A 25,081-nucleotide genomic window follows, 5' to 3' on the forward strand; every position below is an offset into this window, starting at 1 on the left:
CCTAAATCAGTAAAAGCCCATTCCACAAGGAAGGTGTGCTCATCTTGGGCGGCTGCCCGAGGGGTCTCGGCTTTACAACTTTGCCGAGCTGCTACTTGGTCAGGGGCAAACACGTTTGCAAAATTCTACAAATTTGATACCCTGGCTGAGGAGGACCTTGAGTTCTCTCATTCGGTGCTGCAGAGTCATCCGCACTCTCCCGCCCGTTTGGGAGCTTTGGTATAATCCCCATGGTCCTTTCGGAGTTCCCAGCATCCACTAGGACGTCAGAGAAAATAAGATTTTACTCACCGGTAAATCTATTTCTCGTAGTCCGTAGTGGATGCTGGGCGCCCATCCCAAGTACGGATTGTCTGCAATACTTGTACATAGTTATTGTTAACTAAAGGGTTATTGTTGAGCCATCTGTTGAGAGACTCAGTTGTTTTCATACTGTTAAACTGGGTATAGTATCACGAGTTATACGGTGTGATTGGTGTGGCTGGTAAGAGTCTTACCCGGGATTCAAAATCCTTCCTTATTATGTCAGCTCGTCCGGGCACAGTGTCCTAACTGAGGCTTGGAGGAGGGTCATAGTGGGAGGAGCCAGTGCACACCAGGTGACCTAAAAGCTTTCTTTAGTTGTGCCCAGTCTCCTGCGGAGCCGCTATTCCCCATGGTCCTTTCGGAGTTCCCAGCATCCACTACGGACTACGAGAAATAGATTTATCGGTGAGTAAAATCTTATTTTTTCCCCCTTCTGAAGAATTAAATGAAGTGTGTGAAGTAGCGTGGGCTTGCCCAGATAAAAAATTGGTAATTTCTAAAAAGTTACTAATGGCGTACCCTTTCCCGCCAGAGGATAGGTCACGTTGGGAAACACCCCCTAGGGTGGATAAAGCGCTTACACGCTTATCAAAAAAGGTGGCACTACCGTCTCCGGATACGGCCGCCCTAAAGGAACCTGCTGATAGAAAGCAGGAGGCTCTCCTGAAGGCTATATATACACACACTGGTATTATACTGAGACCAGCTATTGCTTCAGCATGGATGTGCAGTGCTGCAGCTGTGTGGTCAGATTCCCTGTCAGAAAACATTGACACCCTAGACAGGGACACTATATTGCTAAACATAGAGCATATTAAAGACGCTGTCTTATACATGAGAGATGCACAGAGGGATATTTGCCGGCTGGCATCTAAAATAAGTGCACTGTCCATTTCTGCCAGGAGAGGGTTATGGACTCGGCAGTGGACAGGTGATGCAGATTCTAAAAGGCACATGGAAGTTTTGCCTTATAAGGGTGAGGAGTTGTTCGGGGATGGTCTTTCAGACCTAGTGTCCACAGCAACGGCTGGGAAGTCAGCATTTTTACCACATGTCCCCTCACAACCTAAGAAAGCACCGTATTATCCGGTACAGTCCTTTCGTCCCCAAAAGAGCAGGCGGGGTAGAGGCACGTCCTTTCTGCCCAGAGGTAGGGGAAAAAAGCTGCAGCATACAGCCAGTTCCCAGGAACAAAAGTCCTCCCCCGCTGCTTCTTCTAAGTCCGCCGCATGACGCTGGGGCTCAACAGGCGGAGCCAGGTACGGTGGGGGCCCGTCTCAAAAACTTCAGCAATCAGTGGGCTCGCTCACAAGTAGATCCCTGGATCCTTCAAGTGGTATCTCAGGGGTACAGGCTGGAATTCGAGACATTTCCCCCCCCCGCCGTTTCCTCAAATCTGCCTTGCCAACAACTCCCTCAGGCAGGGAGGCTGTGATAGAGGCAATTCACAAGCTGTATTCCCAGCAGGTGATTGTCAAGGTGCCCCTACTTCAACAAGGACGGGGTTACTATTCCACAATGTTTGTGGTACCGAAACCGGACGGTTCGGTGAGACCCATTTTAAATTTGAAATCCTTGAACACATATATAAAAAAATTCAAGTTCAAGATGGAATCGCTCAGGGCGGTTATTGCAAGCCTGGAAGAGGGGGATTACATGGTATCACTGGACATCAAGGATGCTTACCTGCATGTCCCCATTTACCATCCTCACCAGGAGTACCTCAGATTTGTGGTACAGGATTATCATTACCAATTCCAGACGTTGCCGTTTGGCCTGTCCACGGCACCGAGGGTATTTACCAAGGTAATGGCCGAAATGATGATACTCCTTCGAAAAAAGGGAGTTTTAATTATCCCATACTTGGACGATCTCCTGATAAAGGCGAGGTCCAGGGAGCAGTTGTTGGTCGGCGTAGCACTATCTCAGGAGGTGCTACACCAGCACGGTTGTATTCTAAAAATTCCAAAGTCACAGCTGGTTCCTGCGACACGTCTACTGTTCCTGGGAATGATTCTGGACACAGTCCAGAAAAAAGTGTTTCTCCCAGAGGAGAAAGCCAAGGAGCTGTCATCTCTAGTCAGAGGCCTCCTGAAACCAAAACAGGTGTCGGTGCATCACTGCACGCGAGTCCTGGGAAAGATGGTAGCTTCCTACGAAGCAATTCCATTCGGCAGGTTCCATGCCAGAACTTTTCAGTGGGACCTGTTGGACAAGTGGTCCGGATCGCATCTTCAGATGCATCGGTTGATAACCCTGTCTCCAAGGACCAGGGTGTCTCTGCTGTGGTGGCTGCAAAGTGCTCATCTTCAAGTGGGCCGCAGATTCGGCATACAGGACTGGGTCCTGGTGACCACGGATGCCAGCCTTCGAGGCTGGGGGGCAGTCACACAGGGAAGAAACTTCCAAGGACTTTGGTCAAGTCAGGAGACTTCCCTACATATAAATGTTCTGGAACTGAGGGCCATTTACAATGCCCTAAGTCAGGCAAAACCCCTGCTTCAAAACCAGCCGGTTCTGATCCAGTCAGACAACATCACGGCAGTCGCCCATGTAAACCGACAGGGCGGCACAAGAAGCAGGACGGCGATGGCAGAAGCCACAAGGATTCTCCGATGGGCGGAAAGTCACGTGTTAGCACTGTCAGCAGTGTTCATTCCGGGAGTGGACAACTGGGAAGCAGACTTCCTCAGCAGGCACGACCTCCACCCGGGAGAGTGGGGACTTCATCCAGAAGTCTTCCAACTGATTGTAAACCGTTGGGAAAGGCCACAGGTGGACATGATGGTGTCCCGCCTAAACAAAAAGCTAGAAAAATATTGCGCCAGGTCAAGGGACCCTCAGGCGATAGCTGTAGACGCTCTAGTGACACAGTGGGTGTACCAGTCGGTTTATGTGTTCCCCCCTCTTCCTCTCATACCCAAGGTACTGAGGATAATAAGGAAAAGAGGAGTAAGAACTATACTCATTGTTCCGGATTGGCCAAGAAGAGCTTGGTACCCGGAACTTCAAGAATTGATCTCAGAGGACCCATGGCCTCTGCCGCTCAGACAGGACCTGCTGCTGCAGGAGCCCTGTCTGTTCCAAGACTTACCGCGGCTGCGTTTGACGGCATGGCGGTTGAACACCGGATCCTAAAAGAAAAAGGTATTCCGGAGGAAGTCATTCCTACGCTCATTAAAGCTAGAAAAGATGTAACCGTACAACATTATCACCGCATATGGCGAAAATATGTTGCGTGGTGTGAGGCCAGGAAGGCCCCAACGGAGGAATTTCAGCTGGGTCGATTTCTGCACTTCCTACAGTCAGGGGTGACTATGGGCCTAAAACTGGGTTCCATTAAGGTCCAGATTTCGGCTCTGTCGATTTTCTTCCAAAAAGAACTGGCTTCACTGCCTGAAGTTCAGACATTTGTTAAGGGAGTGCTGCATATTCTTCCTCCTTTTGTGCCTCCAGTGGGACCTCAACGTGGTGTTGGGTTTCCTGAAGTCACATTGGTTTAAGCCACTTAAAACCGTGGATTTAAAATATCTCACGTGGAAAGTTGTCATGCTTTTGGCCTTGGCTTCGGCTAGGCGAGTGTCAGAATTGGCGGCTTTGTCATGTAAAAGCCCCTATTTGATTTTCCATATGGATAGGGCAGAATTGAGGACTCGTCCCCAGTTTCTCCCTAAGGTGGTATCAGCTTTTCACTTGAACCAACCTATTGTTGTGCCTGCGGCTACTAGGGACTTGGAGGACTCCAAGTTACTGGACGTAGTCAGGGCCTTGAAAATTTATGTTTCCAGGACGGCTGGAGTCAGGAAGACTGACTCGCTATTTATCCTGTATGCACCCAACAAACTGGGTGTTCCTGCTTCGAAGCAGACTATTGCTCGCTGGATTTGTAGCACAATTCAGCTTGCGCATTCTGCGGCTGGCCTGCCGCAGCCTAAATCTGTAAAAGCCCATTCCACGAGGAAAGTGGGCTCCTCTTGGGCGGCTGCCCGAGGGGTCTCGGCTTTACAACTTTGCCGAGCTGCTACTTGGTCAGGGGCAAACACGTTTGCAAAATTCTACAAATTTGATACCCTGGCTGAGGAGGACCTTGAGTTCTCTCATTCGGTGCTGCAGAGTCATCCGCACTCTCCCGCCCGTTTGGGAGCTTTGGTATAATCCCCATGGTCCTTACGGAGTCCCAGCATCCACTTAGGACGTCAGAGAAAATAAGATTTTACTCACCGGTAAATCTATTTCTCGTAGTCCGTAGTGGATGCTGGGCGCCCGTCCCAAGTGGGGACTGTCTGCAATACTTGTATATAGTTATTGTTAACTAAAGGGTTATTGTTGAGCCATCTGTTGAGAGGCTCTGTTATGTTCATACTGTTAACTGGGTATAATATCACGAGTTATACGGTGTGATTGGTGTGGCTGGTATGAGTCTTACCCGGGATTCAAAATCCTTCCTTATTGTGTCAGCTCTTCCGGGCACAGTATCCTAACTGAGGTCTGGAGGAGGGTCATAGTGGGAGGAGCCAGTGCACACCAGTTAGTCCTAAAGCTTTCTTAGTTGTGCCCAGTCTCCTGCGGAGCCGCTATTCCCCATGGTCCTTACGGAGTCCCAGCATCCACTACGGACTACGAGAAATAGATTTACCGGTGAGTAAAATCTTATTTTCTGCTGTCATAAAGAGACCAAATATATATATATACATAGATAGATAGATAGATAGATAGATAGTTAAGTCTGTTAAGTTAAGTCTGATTTCCTATCCTTTACAATCATTATTTTTATATGTTCTTTTATATGACAGAATTTTTTTCCTGTATTTTAAACTCCTGTTTTGGACTTTTTTTTACTCTCATATACATTAAAACTTGTTTTTATAATTTTACATCTTTTTTGGCTATTAAATTTTAAGCACATCAAACCACTGTTTTTAGCTACACTTGTCGCCGGTACCCCTATTCTCCCCTTTTTTATACTTTTTAACAATACCAGTGTTGTATTTTTAGGGTTTGGCTGACACCAATTGATAAGGTTATGTGGGCTTTTATGGTGTTTTTATTACACTTGTAGCGCATTATTAATTTACATAGTTTTACTGAGAACTTACCTCACAAGTGGCGCTGTACTAATCTTTTTGCATATATAGGCAAAAAAGGAGATTGACTCACTGATTGACTCATCACGAAATCTCTTAAACCCCAAAGCCTACAATCTTGAAACTTGGCAGGTAGCTTTTCCTTAGGTTCCAGTTGCTTGCTAAGAACTGGTTTTACAAATGTCACTGTCCATCCACGGAAATTGACAAAAATGTATGTATGTATGTATGTATGTATGTATGTATGTATGTATGTATGTATGTATCAGCCAGCATAACTCCGGAATGCCTGCAACAATTTACACCAAACTTGGTACACATATGACTTGCAGTCTGGGAACAAACACTCTGGGGGTTACACGCCCCTAGGGGAGGGGGGGGGGGGGGGGGGGGGACAGCAGCACTGAGTATATCAGGAGACAGCATAATTCCTGGATCAATTTACACCACACTTGGTACATGTCACGACCACCGGCCAATTCTCCAGATACGCCAATCCGAGAATCGCCGCCCGTGACTTCAAGATTACTTTAACCACGTCACTGCCACCAGCAAGAAGATTTTAACGACTAAACGCAAGGCCGTCTTCGCTACGGCCTACACACACACTTATTAATACGTCACGATAATAATAGCATGGACCATGAAGACCGTGGGCATAAGAATCACAGAACCAAAACTAGAAATTAGGTATTTAATTTCAAGAATATCTTCAGAGCTTTAGTTACAAAGATTATGAGAAATATTTAAAAGTACACACAGATCAGGATACAATGTCAAATAAAACAAAAGGGAGGATAATTTCAGAAACCTAATTTCTCTTACGTCCTAGAGCAGGCATTCCCAACCACGGTCCTCAAGGCACACCAACAGTGCAGGTTTTAGTGATATCCAGGCTTCAGCACAGATGATTAAATCAAAATAACTGAGGTACTAATTAAGTCACCTGTGTTCAAGCCTGGATATCACTAAAACCTGCACTGTTGGTGTGCCTTGAGGACCGCGGTTGGGAATGTCTGTCCTAGAGGATGCTGGGGACTCCGTAAGGACCATGGGGTATAGACGGGCTCTGCAGGAGACATGGGCACTCTAAAGACTTTAGATGGGTGTGCACTGGCTCCTCTCTCTATGCCCCTCCTCCAGACCTCCCGTTAGATCCTGTGCCCAGAGGAGACTGGATGCACTGCAGGGGAGCTCTACTGAGTTTCTCTGAAATAGACTTTTGTTAGGTTTTTTATTTTCAGGGAGCACTGCTGACAACAGGCTCCCTGCATCGTGGGACTGGGGAGAGAAGCAGACCTACTTAAATGATAGGCTCTGTTTCTTAGGCTACTGGACACCTTTAGCTCCAGAGGGTCGGAACGCAGGTCTCATCCTCGCTGTTCGTCCCGGAGCCACGCCGCCGTCCTCCTCACAGAGCCGGAAGATAGAAGCCGGGTGAGTATAAGAAGAAAGAAGACTTCAAAGGCGGCAGAAGACTTCAGATCTTCACTGAGGTACCGCGCAGCGGTAACGCTGCGCGCCATTGCTCCCACATTCACACACACTGATGGCACTGTATGGGTGCAGGGGGGGCGCCCTGGGCAGCAATAATAAACCTCAAGGGACACTGGCTGACATATATATACTGCGGAGGCAGTATATTAAATAAACCCCCGCCAGTATAAAGAATTTGAGCGGGACCGAAGCCCGCCGTTGAGGGGGCGGAGCTTGATCCTCCAGCACTAACCAGCGCCATTTTCTCCACAGCACGCTGCAGAGAAGCTGCTCTCCGGACTCTCCCCTGCTGAACACAAGTACAGAGGGCAAAAAGGTGGGGGGGGGGGGCACATTTATTTGGCGCAGTGAGTGTATTATGGATATATAAAAGTGCTGTACAGACTGGGATTTTGTCCCGGTGTCCAGTGGCGCTGGGTGTGTGCTGGCATACTCTCTCTCTGTCTCTCCAAAGGGCCTTATTGGCGGACTGTCTCCATATATATATATATATCCCAGTGTGTGTGGGGGTGTCGGTACGTGTGTGTCGGCATGTCTAGACCGGAAGGCTCGTCTAAGGAGGAGGTAGAGCAGATGATTGTGGTGTCTCCGTCAGCACAGTCGACACCTGATTGGATGGATATGTGGAATGTTTTAAATGCAAATGTGTGTTTATTACATAAGATTGGACAAAGTAGAATCCAGAGAAAAAGCAGTGAGTCAATCCATGTCTTTGACTGTGTCACAAGGCCCTTCAGGGTCTCATAAACGTCCCCTGTCCCAGGTAGCAGACACTGATACCGACACGGATTCTGACTCCAGTGTCGACTACGATGATGCGAGGTTACACCCAAGGGTGGCCAAAAGTATTCATTATATGGTTATTGCAATAAAAGATGTTTTGCATATCACAGAGGACCCCTCGGTGCCTGACACGAGGGTATGCATGTTTAAGGAGAACAAACCTGAGGTAACCTTTCCCCCATCTCATGAGCTGAACACTTTGGCCCTCATTCCGAGTCGTTCGCTCGGTATTTTTCATCGCATCGCAGTGAAATTCCGCTTAGTGCGCATGCGCAATATTCGCACTGCGACTGCGCCAAGTATCTTTGCTATGAAGAAAGTATTTTTACTCACGGCTTTCTCATCGCTCCGGCGAACGTAATGTGATTGACAGGAAATGGGTGTTACTGGGCGGAAACACGGCGTTTTATGGGCGTGTGGCTGAAAACGCTACCGTTTCCGGAAAAAACGCAGGAGTGGCCGGAGAAACGGGGGAGTGGTTGGGCGAACGCTGGGTGTGTTTGTGACGTCAAACCAGGAACGACAAGCACTGAACTGATCGCACAGGCAGAGTAAGTCTGGAGCTACTCTAAAACTGCTAAGTAGTTTGGGCTCGCAATATTGCGAATACATCGGTCGCAATTTTAAGATGCTAAGATACACTCCCAGTAGGCGGCGGCTTAGCGTGTGTAACTCTGCTAAATTCGCCTTGCGACCGATCAACTCGGAATGAGGGCCTTTATTTGAAAAAGCTTGGAAAACTCCAGACAAGAAACTGCAGATTCCCAAGAGAATTCTTATGGCGTATCCTTTCCCCGCACAGGACAGGTTACGGTGGGAATCCTCGCCCAGGGTGGACAAGGCTTTGACGCGCTTGTCCAAAAAGGTGGCGCTACCGTCTCCAGACACGGCAGCCCTCAAGGATCCTGCTGATCACAGACAGGAGACTACCTTAAAATCAATTTATACACATACGGGGGCCTTGCTCAGACCGGCAGTAGCGTCGGCATGGGTATGTAGCGCAATAGCAGCATGGGCAGATAACTTGTCATCTGACATTGACACCCTAGATAAGGGTAGCATTTTATTGACCTTGGGTCATATAAAAGACGCAGCGTTATATATGAGAGACGCTGCGAGAGACGTTGGGCTGTTGGGTTCAAGAGCCAATGCCATGGCAATTTCTGCTAGGCGAGCCCTGTGGACCCGCCAATGGACGGGTGATGCCGATTCAAAGATACAAATGGAAACTTTGCCTTACAAGGGTGAGGTTTTATTTGGGGAGGGCCTCGCGGACCTGGTTTCCACAGCTACCACGGGTAAATCTTTTTTGCCTTATGTTCCCCCACAGCAAAAGAAAACACCTCAATATCAGATGCAGTCCTTTCGGTCGCATAAGTCCAGAAGGGGCCGGGGCTCTTCCTTCCTCGCCAGAGGTAAGGGTAGAGGGAAAAGAATGCCTGCTACGGCTAGTTCCCAGGAGCAGAAGTCCTCCCCGGCTTCTACAAAATCCACTGCATGACGCTGGGGCTCCACTGCGGGAGTCCGCGCCGGTGGGGGCACGTCTTCGACTCTTCAGCCAGATCTGGGTTCTGTCAGATTTGGATCCTTGGACGATAGAAATTGTATCCCAAGGCTACAAACTGGAATTCGAAGAAGTGCCTCCTCGACGATTTTTCAAGTCGGCTTTGCCAGCCTCTCCCCCAGAGAGGGAAATAGTTTTAGCTGCGATACAAAAGCTGTGTCAACAGCAAGTGATTATCAAGGTTCCCCTAGTGCAACAGGGGAAGGGGTACTATTCAACTCTATTTGTGGTCCCGAAACCGGATGGCTCGGTCAGACCCATTCTGAATCTAAAATCCCTAAACCTGTATCTAAAAAAGTTCAAATTCAAGATGGAATCTCTCCAGGCAGTGATCTCCAGCCTGGAAGGGGGGGATTTTATGGTGTCGCTAGACATAAAGGATGCATACCTTCATGTCCCCATTTATCCTCCTCATCAGGCGTACCTGAGATTCGCTGTACAGGACTGTCATTACCAGTTTCAGACGTTGCCGCTTGGGCTGTCCACGGCCCCGAGGATTTTCACCAAGGTAATGGCGGAAATGATGGTGCTCCTACGCAGGCAAGGAGTCACAATTATCCCATACTTGGACGATCTCCTGATAAAAGCGAGATTGAGAGATCAGTTGCTGAAAAGCGTGTCACTCTCCCTGAGAGTGCTGCAGCAACACGGCTGGATCCTAAATCTGCCAAAATCGCAGTTGATTCCAACGACTCGGCTATTATTTTTAGGCATGATTCTGGACACGGAAAAGAAGAGGGTTTCTCTTACGTCCTAGAGGATGCTGGGGACTCCGTAAGGACCATGGGGAATAGACGGGCTCCGCAGGAGACATGGGCACTAAAAAGAACTTTAGATATGTGTGTGCACTGGCTCCTCCCTCTATGCCCCTCCTCCAGACCTCAGTTTGATACTGTGTCCAGAGGAGACTGGGTGCATTACAGGGAGCTCTCCTGAGTTTCCTGAAAGAAAGACATTTTGTTAGGTTTTTTATTTTCAGGGAGCCTGCTGGCAACAGGCTCCATGCATCGAGGGACTGAGGAGAGAGAAGCAGACCTACTTAACTGCTAGGCTCAGCTTCTTAGGCTACTGGACACCATTAGCTCCAGAGGGAGTCGGAACGCAGGTCTCTCCTAGCTGTTCGTCCCGGAGACGCGCCGCTGTCCTCCTCACAGAGCCGGAAGATAGAAGCCGGGTGAGTATGAGAAGAAAGAAGACTTCAGAGGCGGCAGAAGACTTCGGATCTTCACTGAGGTAACGCTGCGCGCCATTGCTCCCGCACAACACACATGCGGCAGGCACTGTAAGGGTGCAGGGTGCAGGGGGGGGGCACCCTGGGCAGCAATTAAACCTCTGGTCTGGCAAAATCAGGACATATATGGGCTCTGCACTATATATAAGAGATCCCCCGCCAGTTTTTGAAAGAAATCAAGCGGGACCGAAGCCTGCCGCTGAGGGGGCGGAGTTTGATCCTCAGCACTCACCAGCGCTATTTTTCTCCACAGCACACGCTGAGAAGCTGGCTCCCCGGACTCTCCCCTGCTGAACACGGTGACAGAGGGTTTGAAAGAAGGGGGGGGGGCACATAATTTGGCGCAGTGTTTTATATATATATATATATATATATATATATATATATATATATAATTAAAAGCGCTATCTGGGTAAGTTTTTTCCCTGGGTCATTGGCGCTGGGTGTGTGCTGGCATACTCTGTCTCTCCAAAGGGCCTTGTGGGGGAACTGTCTCCAGATAAGAGAATTCCCTGAGTGTGTGGTGTGTCGGTACGCGTGTGTCGGCATGTCTGAAGCGGAAGGCTCTTCTAAGGAGGAGGTGGAGCAAATGTGTGGTGTCTCCGTCGGCAACGCCGACACCTGACTGGTTGGATATGTGGAATGTTTTAAATGCAAATGTGAATTTATTGCACAAAAGGTTGGACAAAGCTGAGTCCAGGGAGTGTACAGGGAGTCAACCCTGCCTTTCACTATGTCGCAGGGACCTTCTGGGTCTCAAAAGCGCCCACTATCCCAAATAGTAAACACTGATACCGACACGGATTCTGACTCCAGTGTCGACTACGATGATGCAAAGTTGCAGCCAAAATTGGCTAAAAGTATTCATTATATGATTATTGCTATAAAAGAGGTGTTGCATATCACGGATGAACCCTCTGTCCCTGACACAAGGGTGCGCATGTAGAAGGAGAAAAAACCTGAGGTAACCTTTCCCACATCTCATGAACTGAACAAATTATTTGAAAAGGCTTGGGAATCTCCAGACAAAAAACTGCAGATTCCCAAAAGGATTCTTATGGCGTATCCTTTCCCGACTAAGGACAGGATACGGTGGGAATCCTCGCCGAGGGTGGATAAAGCATTGACCCGCTTATCCAAAAAGGTAGCGCTGCCATCTCAAGATACGGCAACCCTCAAGGATCCTGCTGTTCGCAGGCAGGAGACTACCTTAAAGTCTATTTACACACATACTGGTACCTTACTCAGACCGGCGATAGCGTCTGCTTGGGTTTGTAGCGCGATAGCAGCGTGGACAGATACCTTATCTGCTGATATAGATACGCTGGATAAGGAAAACATTTTATTGACCCTGGGTCATATTAAAGATGCTGTCCTATATATGAGGGATGCTCAGAGAGACATTGGTCTACTGGGTTCCAGAGCCAACGCTATGGCGATTTCGGCTAGACGAGCCCTATGGACCTGACAATGGACGGGCGATGCCGACTCGAAGAGGCATATGGAGGTTTTACCTTACAAGGGTGAGGAATTGTCTGGGGAAGGTCTCACGGACCGTGTTTCCACGGCTACGGCAGGTAAATCAACTTTTTTGCCTTATGTTTCCTCACAGCCTAAGAAAGCACCACATTATCAGATGCAGTCCTTTCGGTCGCATAAACCCAAGAGAGTGCGAGAATCTTCCTTTCTTGCCAGAGGTAAGGGGAAAAATCTGCCAACCACAGCTAGTTCCCAGGAACAGAAGTCCTCCCCGGCCTCTACAAAATCCACCGCATGATGCTGGGGCTCCGCTGAGAGAGTCCGCCCCAGTGGTGGCACGTCTTCGACTTTTCAGCCACGTTTGGGTTCACTCACAGGTGGATCCCTGGGCAATAGAAATTGTTTCCCAGGGTTACAAGCTGGAATTCGAAGAGGTGCCTCCTCGCTGGTTTTTCAAATCGGCCCTAAGGGCTTCTCCCCCAGAGAGGGAGATAGTGTTAAATGCGATTCAAAAATTGTGTCTTTAACAAGTGGTGGTCAAAGTCCCCCTGCTGCAGCAGGGGATGGGGTATTACTCAACCATGTTTGTAGTCCCGAAACCGGACGGTTCGGTCAGGCCCATTTTGAATTTAAAATCCTTAAACCTATACTTAAAAAGGTTCAAGTTCAAGATGGAGTCGCTCAGAGCGGTCATCGCCAGCCTGGAAGGGGGGTATTTTATGGTATCCCTGGACATAAAGGATGCATACCTTCATGTCCCCATATATCCGCCTCATCAGGCGTTCCTGAGGTTTGCTGTACAGGATTGTCATTACCAATTTCAGACGTTGCCGTTTGGGATTTCCACGGCCCCGAGGATTTTCACCAAGGTAATGGCGGAAATGATGGTGCTCCTGCGCAAGCAGGGTGTCACAATTATCCCGTACTTGGACGATCTCCTGATAAAAGCGAGATCGAGAGAACAGTTACTGAACAGCGTATCACTCTCCCTGAGGGTGTTGCAACAGCACGGCTGGATTCTCAATTTCCTGAATTCACAGTTGGTTCCAACGACTCGGTTGCCTTTCTTAGGCATGATTCTGGATACGGACCAGAAAAGGGTTTATCTTCCAACGGAAAAGGCCCAAGAACTCATGTCTTTGGTCAAGGACCTATTGAAGCCAAAGAGGGTGTCGGTGCATCACTGCACTCGAGTTCTGGGAAAGATGGTGGCGACTTACGAGGCCATTCCATTCAGCAGGTTCCATGTGAGAACTTTTCAATGGGACCTTCTGGACAAGTGGTCCGGGTTTCATCTACAGATTCATCAGATGATCACCCTGTCCCCCAGGGCCAGGGTATCTCTCCTGTGGTGGCTGCAGAGTGCTCACCTTCTGGAGGGTCGCAGGTTCGGCATTCAGGACTGGGTTCTGGTAACCACTGACGCGAGCCTCCGAGGTTGGGGAGCAGTCACAAAGGGAACAAACTTCCAGGGTCTCTGGTCAAGCCAGGAGGCTTGTCTTCACATCAACATACTGGAGTTGAGGGCCATATACAATGCCCTTCGACAAGCGGAAGATTTGCTTTGCGACCTACCAGTTCTGATCCAGTCAGACAACATCACCGCAGTGGCGCATGTAAACCGCCAAGGCGGAACAAAGAGCAGAGTGGCAATGGCAGAAGCCACCAGGATTCTTCGCTGGGCGGAAAATCATGTAAGCGCCATGACAGCAGTCTTCATTCCGGGAGTGGACAACTGGGAAGCAGACTTCCTCAGCAGACACGATCTACATCCAGGAGAGTGGGGACTTCATCAGGAAGTCTTCGCAGAGATTGCAAGTCGGTGGGGACTGCCTCAGATAGACATGATGGTGTCACGCCTCAACATGAAACTACAGAAGTATTGCGCCAGGTTGAGGGACCCTCAGGCAGTGGCGGTGGACGTCCTGGTGACACCATGGGTGTTTCAGTCGGTCTATGTGTTTCCTCCTCTTCCGCTCATCTCAAAGATATTGAGAATCATAAGACGAAAAGGAGTACAGACAATTCTCATTGTTCCAGATTGGCCGCGAAGGGCCTGGTATCCGGATCTGCAGGAGATGCTCACAGAAGATCCGTGGCTTCTTCCTCTCAGAGAGGACCTGTTACAACAGGGGCCCTGTCTGTTCCAAGACTTACCGCGGCTGCGTTTGACGGCATGGCGGTTGAACGCCGGATCCTAGCGGAAAAGGGCATTCCGGATGAGGTCATTCCTACTCTGATAAAGGCTAGGAAAGACGTGACAGCGAAATATTATCACCGTATATGGCGAAAGTATATATCGTGGTGTGAGTCCAGGAATGCTCCTCCAGAAGAATTCCATTTGGGCCGTTTCCTTCACTTCCTACAGACGGGAGTGAATTTGGGCCTAAAATTAGGTTCCATTAAGGTTCAGATTTCGGCCCTATCCGTTTTCTTTCAGAAGGAATTGGCTTCTCTCCCAGAAGTCCAGACTTTTGTAAAGGGAGTGCTACACATCCAGCCTCCTTTTGTGCCCCCAGTGGCACCATGGGACCTTAACGTGGTGTTACAGTTCCTTAAGTCACACTGGTTTGAACCTCTTCAAACAGTTGAGTTGAAATTTCTCACTTGGAAAGTGGTCATGTTGTTAGCCTTGGCATCTGCGAGGCGGGTGTCTGAATTGACGGCTTTGTCTCACAAAAGCCCCTATCTGATTTTCCATGTGGATAGAGCGGAGTTGAGGACTCGTCCTCAATTTCTGCCTAAGGTGGTTTCATCGTTTCATATGAACCAGCCTATTGTGGTGCCTGTGGCTACGGGGGACTTGGAGGATTCCAGGTCTCTTGATGTAGTCAGGGCCTTGAAGGTTTATGTAGCCAGGACGGCTCGGGTTAGGAAAACAGAGGTACTGTTTGTCCTGTATTCAGCCAACAAGGTCGGCGCCCCTGCTTCTTTTTTTGTATAATCTGTTTTTATTGAAAAGAGTACAGACTTGTGTCAACGTATACACACGAATGAACCTGTCAACAGTAAACGGCTAAACATATTGGCGTACAGAAATATGAACAAAGTGTGGCCGCGTGGTCAATGTTTCCAAAGTCTGCACTAACAATTTTGAAATAAGGAACATTAGAAGAAAACTGACACAGAATGAGAAAAAGAACATAACAGAGAAAAAAGTGAGCGCGCCGAGAATGCTAAGAAAAAGAGGGAAGGATATGTGAACTGAACAGACATATTCAAACATGCAGGCCCGGGGCACCTGGCCTCTAGGCTCCCATTTCAGTTCATTTCATAGAAGAGGTATAGTTCTTGTATGACTCGGCAACCACGTAGCGATAAACTAAGACCGTCTATCCCCAGCGGTCAGTAATATATCTTCCATATTCATGTAGTAGTCTAGTCTGGAGAATCAGGTACAGCATGTAGGAGACCTGGAGGACCTCCACAGAGCGGGTATTACTGCTCGGGCGGCATTGCCAAGGTGTCTTAATAGTGATGACCTATAGGTAGAAAGAGGGGTAGTGGAGTGGTTCAGTAGCCAAAAAGCCGGGTCTGAGGGGACAGGAGCATGTATAATAATACCAGAAATGGAAATTACATCCCCCCCAAAAAGATTTAATAAGGGGACAGGTCCACCAGATGTGCAACAAAGAGCCTAGGTCTTTATGACATCTCCAACAGGTAGGTGAGATAGATGGGGAAAAAGCGTGGAGGAGGGTAGGGTGCCTGTACCATCTCATCAGAATCTTATATTGTGTTTCTCTGACCTGTATGCATATAGAACTCCCATGGGCTTTAAGAAAGATAGAGTCCCACTCCCTATCTGAGAGTGAGATGTTCAGGTCTCTTTCCCATTTTCGGGTGAAAAGAGGAGGGGTCAAGGAGTCAAATGCACTTAGGAGTTTATACAGGGTGGACACCATGTGTACGGGGTTCAGGGGCGCAACACACATCTTTTCAAATGGGGTCAGCTCCAGGGATGCTTGCCGGTATATATTATCCGTATATAGGAAGTGTCGAACCTGCAAGAACTTCCAGAAGTCAGCCTGCGGAATCTCCCATTTTGTCCGAATATCCGAGAATTGCTTGACCCCTGATGGTTGAACTAGCTGACCTACTCTAAAAAGTCCCTCCAGCTCCCAGTTTCGGTAATAACCCAGGGAGAATCCAGGTGGGAAAGCCGGGTTGCTCAAAAAGGAAGTAAGGGGGCCAAATACAGAGGAAAGGGCCGGTCGCCGCCTTATTCCCCTCCAGAAGGAGAGCGTAGGGGAAACAGTCAGGTGAGGGAGCGGGAGTTTGGGTAAGGTCGGGAGCCAAGGGAAAATTTCGGGGTACATCTGGACACATAGGCCCTCTAAGACCACCCACTGTTTCACCTCCCGACCCCTGGTCCAGTCCAAGACCCTGTTCAGGAGGATTGCATGATAATAGGTTTTAATATCTGGGAGTAGAAACCCACCTTTTTTAGGCGGGCGAGTCAGAATGGTTCTACCAATTCTGGACCTCTTACGTCGCCAAATAAATTGTTGGAGTAAGGATCTTATGGTCTGGAACCAGGAGTCTGGGATCCGAATCGGTAAGGTCTGGAGGAGATAGAGCAATTTGGGCAGTGTGTTCATTTTTACAACATTGATTCTGCCTAGCCATGAAAGATTGTGGTGTTGCCATCTGCAGTAGTCGTTTCTAATGGCCTGGAGAATAGGGAGGAAGTTTAGGGACATCAGGCGCGATAAGTCGCTAGAAAGTTGGACTCCTAGATACGTGATGTGGGAATCTCTCCATATAAATGGGAAAGTGGATTTCAAAACAGTTAGAGTCGTCGGAGGGATTGAGATATGGAGGGCATAGGATTTGGACGTGTTGACTTTAAAACCTGAGAGTGAGCTGAAATTGTCCAGCTCACACATCAGGTAGGGGAGTGAGTGGGTGGGTTGTGTGACAACTGTCAACAGGTCATCTGCAAACAGAGCAAGTTTATATTCCATGTTACCTACTTGAAGCCCCTTAATGCAGTCATTTGCTCTAACAGCTCTGGCCAAGGCTTCGATACATAGAACGAAGATCAGAGGGGACAAGGGACAGCCCTGTCTCGTTCCATTGCTTATAGAGAAATTATCAGAAAGGATCCCATTAACCCGCACTCTAGCCGATGGCTGTGTATAGAGTGATAATATTCTATGGAGGGCTTGTGGACCCAACCCAATGTGCTCCAGCACTGCCCTCATGAAGTCCCAATTGACTCTATCGAAGGCCTTTTCGGCATCTGTAGACCGCAGGACAGAAGATGTCCCGCTGCTAGAGGCCAGATGTATAAGGTTGAGGATCTTTGTCGTATTATCTTTTGCTTCTCGGCCCGGAACAAAGCCCACCTGGTCACTGTGAATGAGTGATGGGAGAAACTCGTTCAATCTAAGAGCCATCAATTTCGCAAAAAGTTTGAGATCCGCATTGAGCAAAGAAATGGGCCTGTAACTGGAACACACCGAGGGGTCCTTCCCCTGTTTAGGAATTACAGTGATCTGAGCCTTTAGAGACTGACGTGAGAAGTGTGTATTTGCAGAGAAGGAGTTAAAGGCCTGTAACAATCTGGGGGCTAGAGTCTCCTTAAATGTCTTATAATAGGTGGCAGTAAAACCGTCCGGGCCTAGGCTTTTACGTAGGGGTGTGGAGGAGATAACCTGTTCTACTTCAGTTAGGGTGAAGGGAGCTTCTAGGGAGTAACAGGCGGAGAGTGGCAACTGGGGAAACGCCACCTTAGCTAAGTATTCCCTGGATCTCAACATATTAGAAAGGGGATCGTGGGCCGGAGAAGGGTCACCTAGGTTATATAAGGTGGTATAGTAGTTTTTAAAACTCTCTGCTATCTCCGGTGACTTAAAGCATACGGAGCCCGCACCATTTTTCATAGGCGCCCCTGCTTCTAAGCAGACTATTGCCCGCTGGATCTGTAACACGATTCAGCAGGCTCATTCTACGGCTGGATTGCCGGTACCAAATTCTGTAAAGGCCCATTCCACTAGGAAGGTGGGCTCTTTTGGGCGGCTGCCCGAGGTGTCTCGGCATTGCAACTTTGCCGAGCGGCTACTTGGTCGGGTTCAAACACTTTGGCTAAATTCTACAAGTTTGATACCTTGGCTGAGGAGGACCTCATGTTTGCTCAATCGGTGCTGCAGAGTCATCCGCACTCTCCCGCCCGGTCTGGAGCTTTGGTATAATCCCCATGGTCCTTACGGAGTCCCCAGCATCCTCTAGGACGTAAGAGAAAATAAGATTTTAAACCTACCGGTAAATCTTTTTCTCCTAGTCCGTAGAGGATGCTGGGCGCCCGTCCCAGTGCGGACTAAATTCTGCAAGACTTGTATATAGTTATTGCTTACATAAGGGTTATGTTACAGTTTTGATCAGTCTCGGGCTGATGCTGTTTTGTTTCATACTGTTAACTGGTTCGTATGTTCCAAGTTGTACGGTGTGGATGGTGTGGGCTGGTATGTATCTTGCCCTTAGATTAACAAAAATCCTTTCCTCGTACTGTCCGTCTCCTCTGGGCACAGTTCTTTAACTGAGGTCTGGAGGAGGGGCATAGAGGGAGGAGCCAGTGCACACCCATCTAAAGTCTTTAGAGTGCCCATGTCTCCTGCGGAGCCCGTCTATACCCCATGGTCCTTACGGAGTCCCCAGCATCCTCTACGGACTAGGAGAAAAGATTTACCGGTAGGTTTAAAATCTTATTTCTCTAACGTCCTAAGTGGATGCTGGGGACTCCGTAAGGACCATGGGGAATAGCGGCTCCGCAGGAGACTGCGCACAAAAGTAAAGCTTTAGAACTACCTGGTGTGCACTGGCTCCTCCCCCTATGACCCTCCTCCAAGCCTCAGTTAGATTTTTGTGCCCGGCCGAGAAGGGTGCATTCTAGGACTCTCCTGAGTTTCTAAGAAAAAGTTTAGTTTTAGGTTTTTTATTTTCAGTGAATCCTGCTGGCAACAGGTTCACTGCACCGAGGGACTAAGGGGAGAAGAAGCGAACTCACCTGCGTTCAGAGTGGATTGGGCTTCTTAGGCTACTGGACATTAGCTCCAGAGGGACGATCACAGGCCCAGCCATGGATGGGTCCCAGAGCCGCGCTGCCGGCCCCCTTACAGAGCCAGAAGACTGAAGAGGTCCGGAAAATCGGCAGCAGAAGACGTCCTGTCTTCAACAAGGTAGCGCACAGCACTGCAGCTGTGCGCCATTGCTCTCAGCACACTTCACACTCCGGTCACTGAGGGTGCAGGGCGCTGGGGGGGGGGGCGCCCTGAGACGCAATAAAAACACCTTGGATGGCAAAAAATGCATCACATATAGCTCCTGGGCTATATGGATGAATTTAACCCCTGCCAGAATACATAGAAAAACGGGAGATAAGGCCGCCGATATGGGTGCGGAGCCTATCTCCTCAGCACACTGGCGCCATTTTCCCTCACAGCTCCGTTGGAGGGAAGCTCCCTGGCTCTCCCCTGCAGTCACTACACTACAGAAAGGGTTAAAAAAGAGAAGGGGGGCACTAATTACGCGCAGTATTAAAGATACAGCAGCTATAATAAGATTTTACTTACCGATAAATCTATTTCTCGTAGTCCGTAGTGGATGCTGGGGACTCCGTCAGGACCATGGGGATTAGCGGCTCCGCAGGAGACAGGGCACAAAACTAAAGCTTTAGGATCAGGTGGTGTGTACTGGCTCCTCCCCCTATGACCCTCCTCCAAGCCTCAGTTAGGATACTGTGCCCGGACGAGCGTACACAATAAGGAAGGATATTGAATCCCGGGTAAGACTCATACCAGCCACACCAATCACACCGTATAACTTGTGATCTAAACCCAGTTAACAGTATGACAAACGTAGGAGCCTCTGAACAGACGGCTCACAACAATAACAACCCGATTTTTTTGTAACAATAACTATGTACAAGTATTGCAGACAATCCGCACTTGGGATGGGCGCCCAGCATCCACTACGGACTACGAGAAATAGATTTATCGGTAAGTAAAATCTTATTTTCTCTGACATCCTAAGTGGATGCTGGGGACTCCGTCAGGACCATGGGGATTATACCAAAGCTCCCAAACGGGCGGGAGAGTGCGGATGACTCTGCAGCACCGAGTGAGAGAACTCCAGGTCCTCCTCAGCCAGGGTGTGCCCCTGACCAAGTAGCAGCTCGGCAAAGTTGTAAAGCCGAGACCCCTCGGGCAGTCGCCCAAGATGAGCCCACCTTCCTTGTGGAATGGGCATTTATATATTTTGGCTGTGGCAGTCCTGCCACAGAATGTGCAAGCTGAATTGTACTACACATTCAACTAGCAATCGTCTGCTTAGAAGCAAGAGCACCCAGTTTTTTGGGTGCATACAGGATAACAGCAAGTCAGTTTTCCTGACTCCAGCCGTCCTGGAAATCTATATTTTCAGGGCCCTGACAACATCTAGCAACTTGGAGTCCTCCAAGTCTCTAGTAGCCGCAGGTACCACAATAAGCTGGTTCAGATGAAACGCTGACACCACCTTAGGGAGAAACTGGGGACGAGTCCGCAGCTCTGCCCTGTCCGAATGGACAATCAGATATGGGCTTTTGTGAGACAAAGCCGCCAATTCTGACACTCGCCTGGCCGAGGCCAGGGCCAACATCATGGTCACTTTCCATGTGAGATATTTCAAATCCACAGATTTGAGCGGTTTAAACCAACGTGATTTGAGGAATCCCAGGACTACGTTGAGATCCCACAGTGCCACTGGAGGCACAAAAGGGGGTTGTATATGCAGTACTCCCTTGTCAAATTTCTGGACTTCAGGAACTGAAGCCAATTCTTTCTGGAAGAAAATCGACAGGGCCGAAATTTGAACCTTAATGGACCCCAATTTGAGGCCCATAGACACTCCTGTTTGCAGGAAATGCAGGAATCGACCGAGTTGAATTTTCTTCGTGGGGCCTTCCTGGCCTCACACCACGCAACATATTTTCGCCACATGTGGTGATAATGTTGTGCGGTCACCTCCTTCCTGGCTTTGACCAGGGTAGGAATGACCTCTTCCGGAATGCCTTTTTTCCCTTAGGATCCGGCGTTCAACCGCCATGCCGTCAAACGCACCCGCGGTAAGTCTTGGAACAGACATGGTACTTGCTGAAGCAAGTCCCTTCTTATCGGCAGAGGCCCTGAGTCCTCTGTGAGCATCTCATGAAGTTCTGGGTACCAAGTCCTTCTTGGCCCATCCGGAGCCACGAGTATAGTTCTTACTCCTCTACGTCTTATAATTCTCAGTACCTTTGGTATGAGAAGCAGAGGAGGGAACACATACACCGACTGGTACACCCATGGTGTTACCAGAACGTCCACAGCTATTTCCTGAGGGTCTCTTGACCTGGCGCAATACCTGTCCAGTTTTTTGTTCAGGCGGGACGCCATCATGTCCACCTTTGGTCTTTCCCAACGGTGCACAATCATGTGGAAACAACTTCTCGATGAAGTCCCCACTCTCCCGGGTGGAGGTCGTGCTGAGGAAGTCTGCTTCCCAGTTGTCCACTCCCGGAATGAAAACTACTGACAGTGCTATCACATGATTTTCCGCCCAGCGAAGAATCCTTGCAGTTTCTGCCATTGTCCTCCTGCTTCTTGTGCCGCCCTGTCTGTTTACGTGGGCGACTGCCGTGATGTTGTCCCACTGGATCAATACCGGCTGACCTTGAAGCAGAGGTCTTGCTAAGCTTAGAGCATTGTAAATTGCTCTTAGCTCCAGTATATTTATGCGGAGAGAAGTCCCCAGACTTGATCACACTCCCTGGAAATTTTTTCCCTGTGTGACTGCTCCCCAGCCTTTCAAGCTGGAATCCGTGGTCACCAGGACCCAGTCCTGAATGCATAACTGTGGCACTTTAGTAGATGAGCACTCTGCAGCCACCACAGAAGAGACACCCTTGTCCTTGGAGACAGGGTTATCCGCTGATGCATCTGAAGATGTGATCCGGACCATTTGTCCAGTAGATCCCACTGAAAAGTTCTTGCGTGAAATCTGCCGAATGGAATCGCTTCGTAAGAAGCCACCATTTTTCCCAGGACCCTTGTGCAATGATGCACTGACACTTTTCCTGGTTTTTGGAGGTTCCTGACTAGCTCGGATAACTCCCTGGCTTTCTCCTCCGGGAGAAACACCTTTTTCTGGACTGTGTCCAGAATCATCCCTAGGGACAGCAGACGTGTCGTCGGAGACAGCTGCGATTTTGGAATATTTAGAATCCACCCGTGCTGTCGTAGAACTACTTGAGATAGTGCTACTCAGACCTCCAACTGTTCTCTGGACCTTGCCCTTATCAGGAGATCGTCCAAGTAAGGGATAATTAAGACGCCTTTTCTTTGAAGAAGAATCATCATTTCGGCCATTACCTTGGTAAAGACCCGGGGTGCCGTGGACAATCCAAACGGCAGCGTCTGAAACTGATAGTGACAGTTTTGTACCACGAACCTGAGGTACCCTTTGTGAGAAGGGCAAATTTGGACATGGAGGTAAGCATCCTTGATGTCCAGGGACACCATATAGTCCCCTTCTTCCTGGTTCGCTATCACTGCTCTGAGTGACTCCATTTAGAATAGGTCTCACCGAGCCGTCTGGCTTCAGTACCACAATATAGTGTGGAATAATACCCCTTTACTTGTTGTAGGAGGGGTACTTTGATTATCACCTGCTGGGAATACAGCTTGTGAATTGTTTCCAATACTGCCTCCCTGTCGGAGGTAGACGTTGGTAAAGCAAACTTCAGGAACCTGCGAGGGGGAGACGTCTCGAATTTCCAATCTGTACCCCTGGGATACTACTTGTAGGATCCAGGGGTCCACTTGCGAGTGAGCCCACTGCGTGCTGAAACTCTTGAGACGACCCCCCACCGCACCTGTTTGTACGGCCCCAGCGTCATGCTGAGGACTTGGCAGAAGCGGTGGAAGGCTTCTGTTCCTGGGAATGGGCTGCCTGCTGCAGTCTTCTTCCCTTACCTCTATCCCTGGGCAGATATTATGGGGACGAAAGGACTGAGGCTGAAAAGACTATGTCTTTTTCTGCTGAGATGTGACTTGGGGTAAAAAAGGTGGATTTTCTAGCTGTTGCCGTGGCCACCAGGTCCGATGGACCGACCCCAAATAACTCCTCCCCTTTATACGGCAATACTTCCATGTGCCGTTTGGAATCTGCATCACCTGACCACTGTCGTGTCCATAAACATCGTCTGGCAGATATGGACATCGCACTTACTCTTGATGCCAGAGTTTCGCATATATAGAAATGCATCTTTTAAATGCTCTATAGTCAATAAAATACTGTCCCTGTCAAGGGTATCAATATTTCCAGTCAGGGAATCCGACCAAGCCACCCCAGCGCTGCCCATCCAGGCTGAGGCGATCGCTGGTCGCAGTATAACACCAGTATGTGTGTATATACTTTTTAGGATATTTTCCAACCTCCTATCAGTTGGCTCCTTGAGGGCGTCCGTATCTGGAGACGGTAACGCCACTTGTTTTTATAAGCGTGTGAGCGCCTTATCCACCCTAAGGTGTGTTTCCCAACGCGCCATAACTTCTGGCGGGAAAGGGTATACCGCCAATAATTTTCTATCGGGGGAAACCCACGCATCATCACACATTTAATTTAATTTATCTGATTCAGGAAAAACCACATGTAGTTTTTTCACACTCCACATAATACCCTTTTTTGTGGTACTTGTAGTATCAGAAATATGTAACATCTCCTTCATTGCCCTTAACAAGTAACGTGTGGCCCTAAAGGAAAATACGTTTGTTTCTTCACCGTCGACACTGGAGTCAGTGTCCGTGTCTGTGTCGACCGACTGAGGTAAAAGGACGTTTTAACGCCCCTGACGGTGTTTTAGACGCCTGGACAGGTACTAATTGGTTTGCCGGCCGTCTCATGTCGTCAACCAACCTTGCAGCGTGTTGACATTATCACGTAATTCCTTAAATAAGCCATCCATTCCGGTGTCGACTCCCTAGAGAGTGACATCACCATTACCGGCAATTGCTCCGCCTCCTCACCAACATCGTCCTCATACATGTCGACTCACAAGTACCGACACACAGCACACACACAGGGAATGCTCTGATAGAGGACAGGACCCCACTAGCCCTTTGGGGAGACAGAGGGAGAGTTTGCCAGCACACACCAAAAACGCTATATTATACAGGGACAACCTTTATATAAGTGTTTTTCCCTTATAGCATTTTAATATATATATACATATCGCCAAATAAGTGCCCCCCCTCTCTGTTTTAACCCTGTTTCTGTAGTGCAGTGCAGGGGAGAGCCTGGGAGCCTTCCCACCAGCCTTTCTGTGAGGGAAAATGGCGCTGTGTGCTGAGGAGAATAGGCCCCGCCCCCTTTTCGGCGGGCTTCTTCTCCCGTTTTTCTGAGACCTGGCAGGGGTTAAATACATCCATATAGCCTCCAGGGGCTATATGTGATGTATTTTTAGCCAGAATAAGGTATTATACATTGCTGCCCAGGGCGCCCCCAGCAACGCCCTGCACCCTCCGTGACCGTTGGTGTGAAGTGTGTGACAACAATGGCGCACAGCTGCAGTGCTGTGCGCTACCTTCATGAAGACTGAAAAGCCTTCTGCCGCCGGTTTCTGGACCTTCAATCTTCAGCATCTGCAAGGGGGGTCGGCGGCGCGGCTCCGGGACGAACCCCAGGGTGAGACCTGTGTTCCGACTCCCTCTGGAGCTAATGGTGTCCAGTAGCCTAAGAAGCCAATCCATCCTGCACGCAGGTGAGTTGAACTTCTCTCCCCTAAGTCCCTCGATGCAGTGAGCCTGTTGCCAGCAGGACTCACTGAAAATAAGAAACCTAAAAACTTTTTCTAAGCAGCTCCTTAAGAGAGCCACCTAGATTGCACCCTGCTCGGACGGGCACAAAAACCTAACTGAGGCTTGGAGGAGGGTCATAGGGGGAGGAGCCAGTACACACCACCTGATCCTAAAGCTTTAGTTTTGTGCCCTGTCTCCTGCGGAGCCGCTAATCCCCATGGTCCTGACGGAGTCCCCAGCATCCACTTAGGACGTCAGAGAAAAGGGGAAAAACACTTATATAAGGTTATCCCTGTATATATATAGCGCTCTGGTGTGT

At 49.0% G+C, this 25,081-nt stretch overlaps 1 protein-coding gene across 1 annotated transcript in view; it reads right to left on the reverse strand.

Moving 5' to 3' along the window:
• Positions 1 to 25,081, reverse strand: part of THAP4 (THAP domain containing 4) — a 227,011-nt gene that overhangs the window by 193,068 nt on the left and 8,862 nt on the right. The window lies entirely within an intron of this gene.

Source organism: Pseudophryne corroboree, chromosome 4 (genome assembly GCF_028390025.1).
Source record: "Pseudophryne corroboree isolate aPseCor3 chromosome 4, aPseCor3.hap2, whole genome shotgun sequence".
Classification (NCBI taxonomy): domain Eukaryota; kingdom Metazoa; phylum Chordata; class Amphibia; order Anura; family Myobatrachidae; genus Pseudophryne; species Pseudophryne corroboree.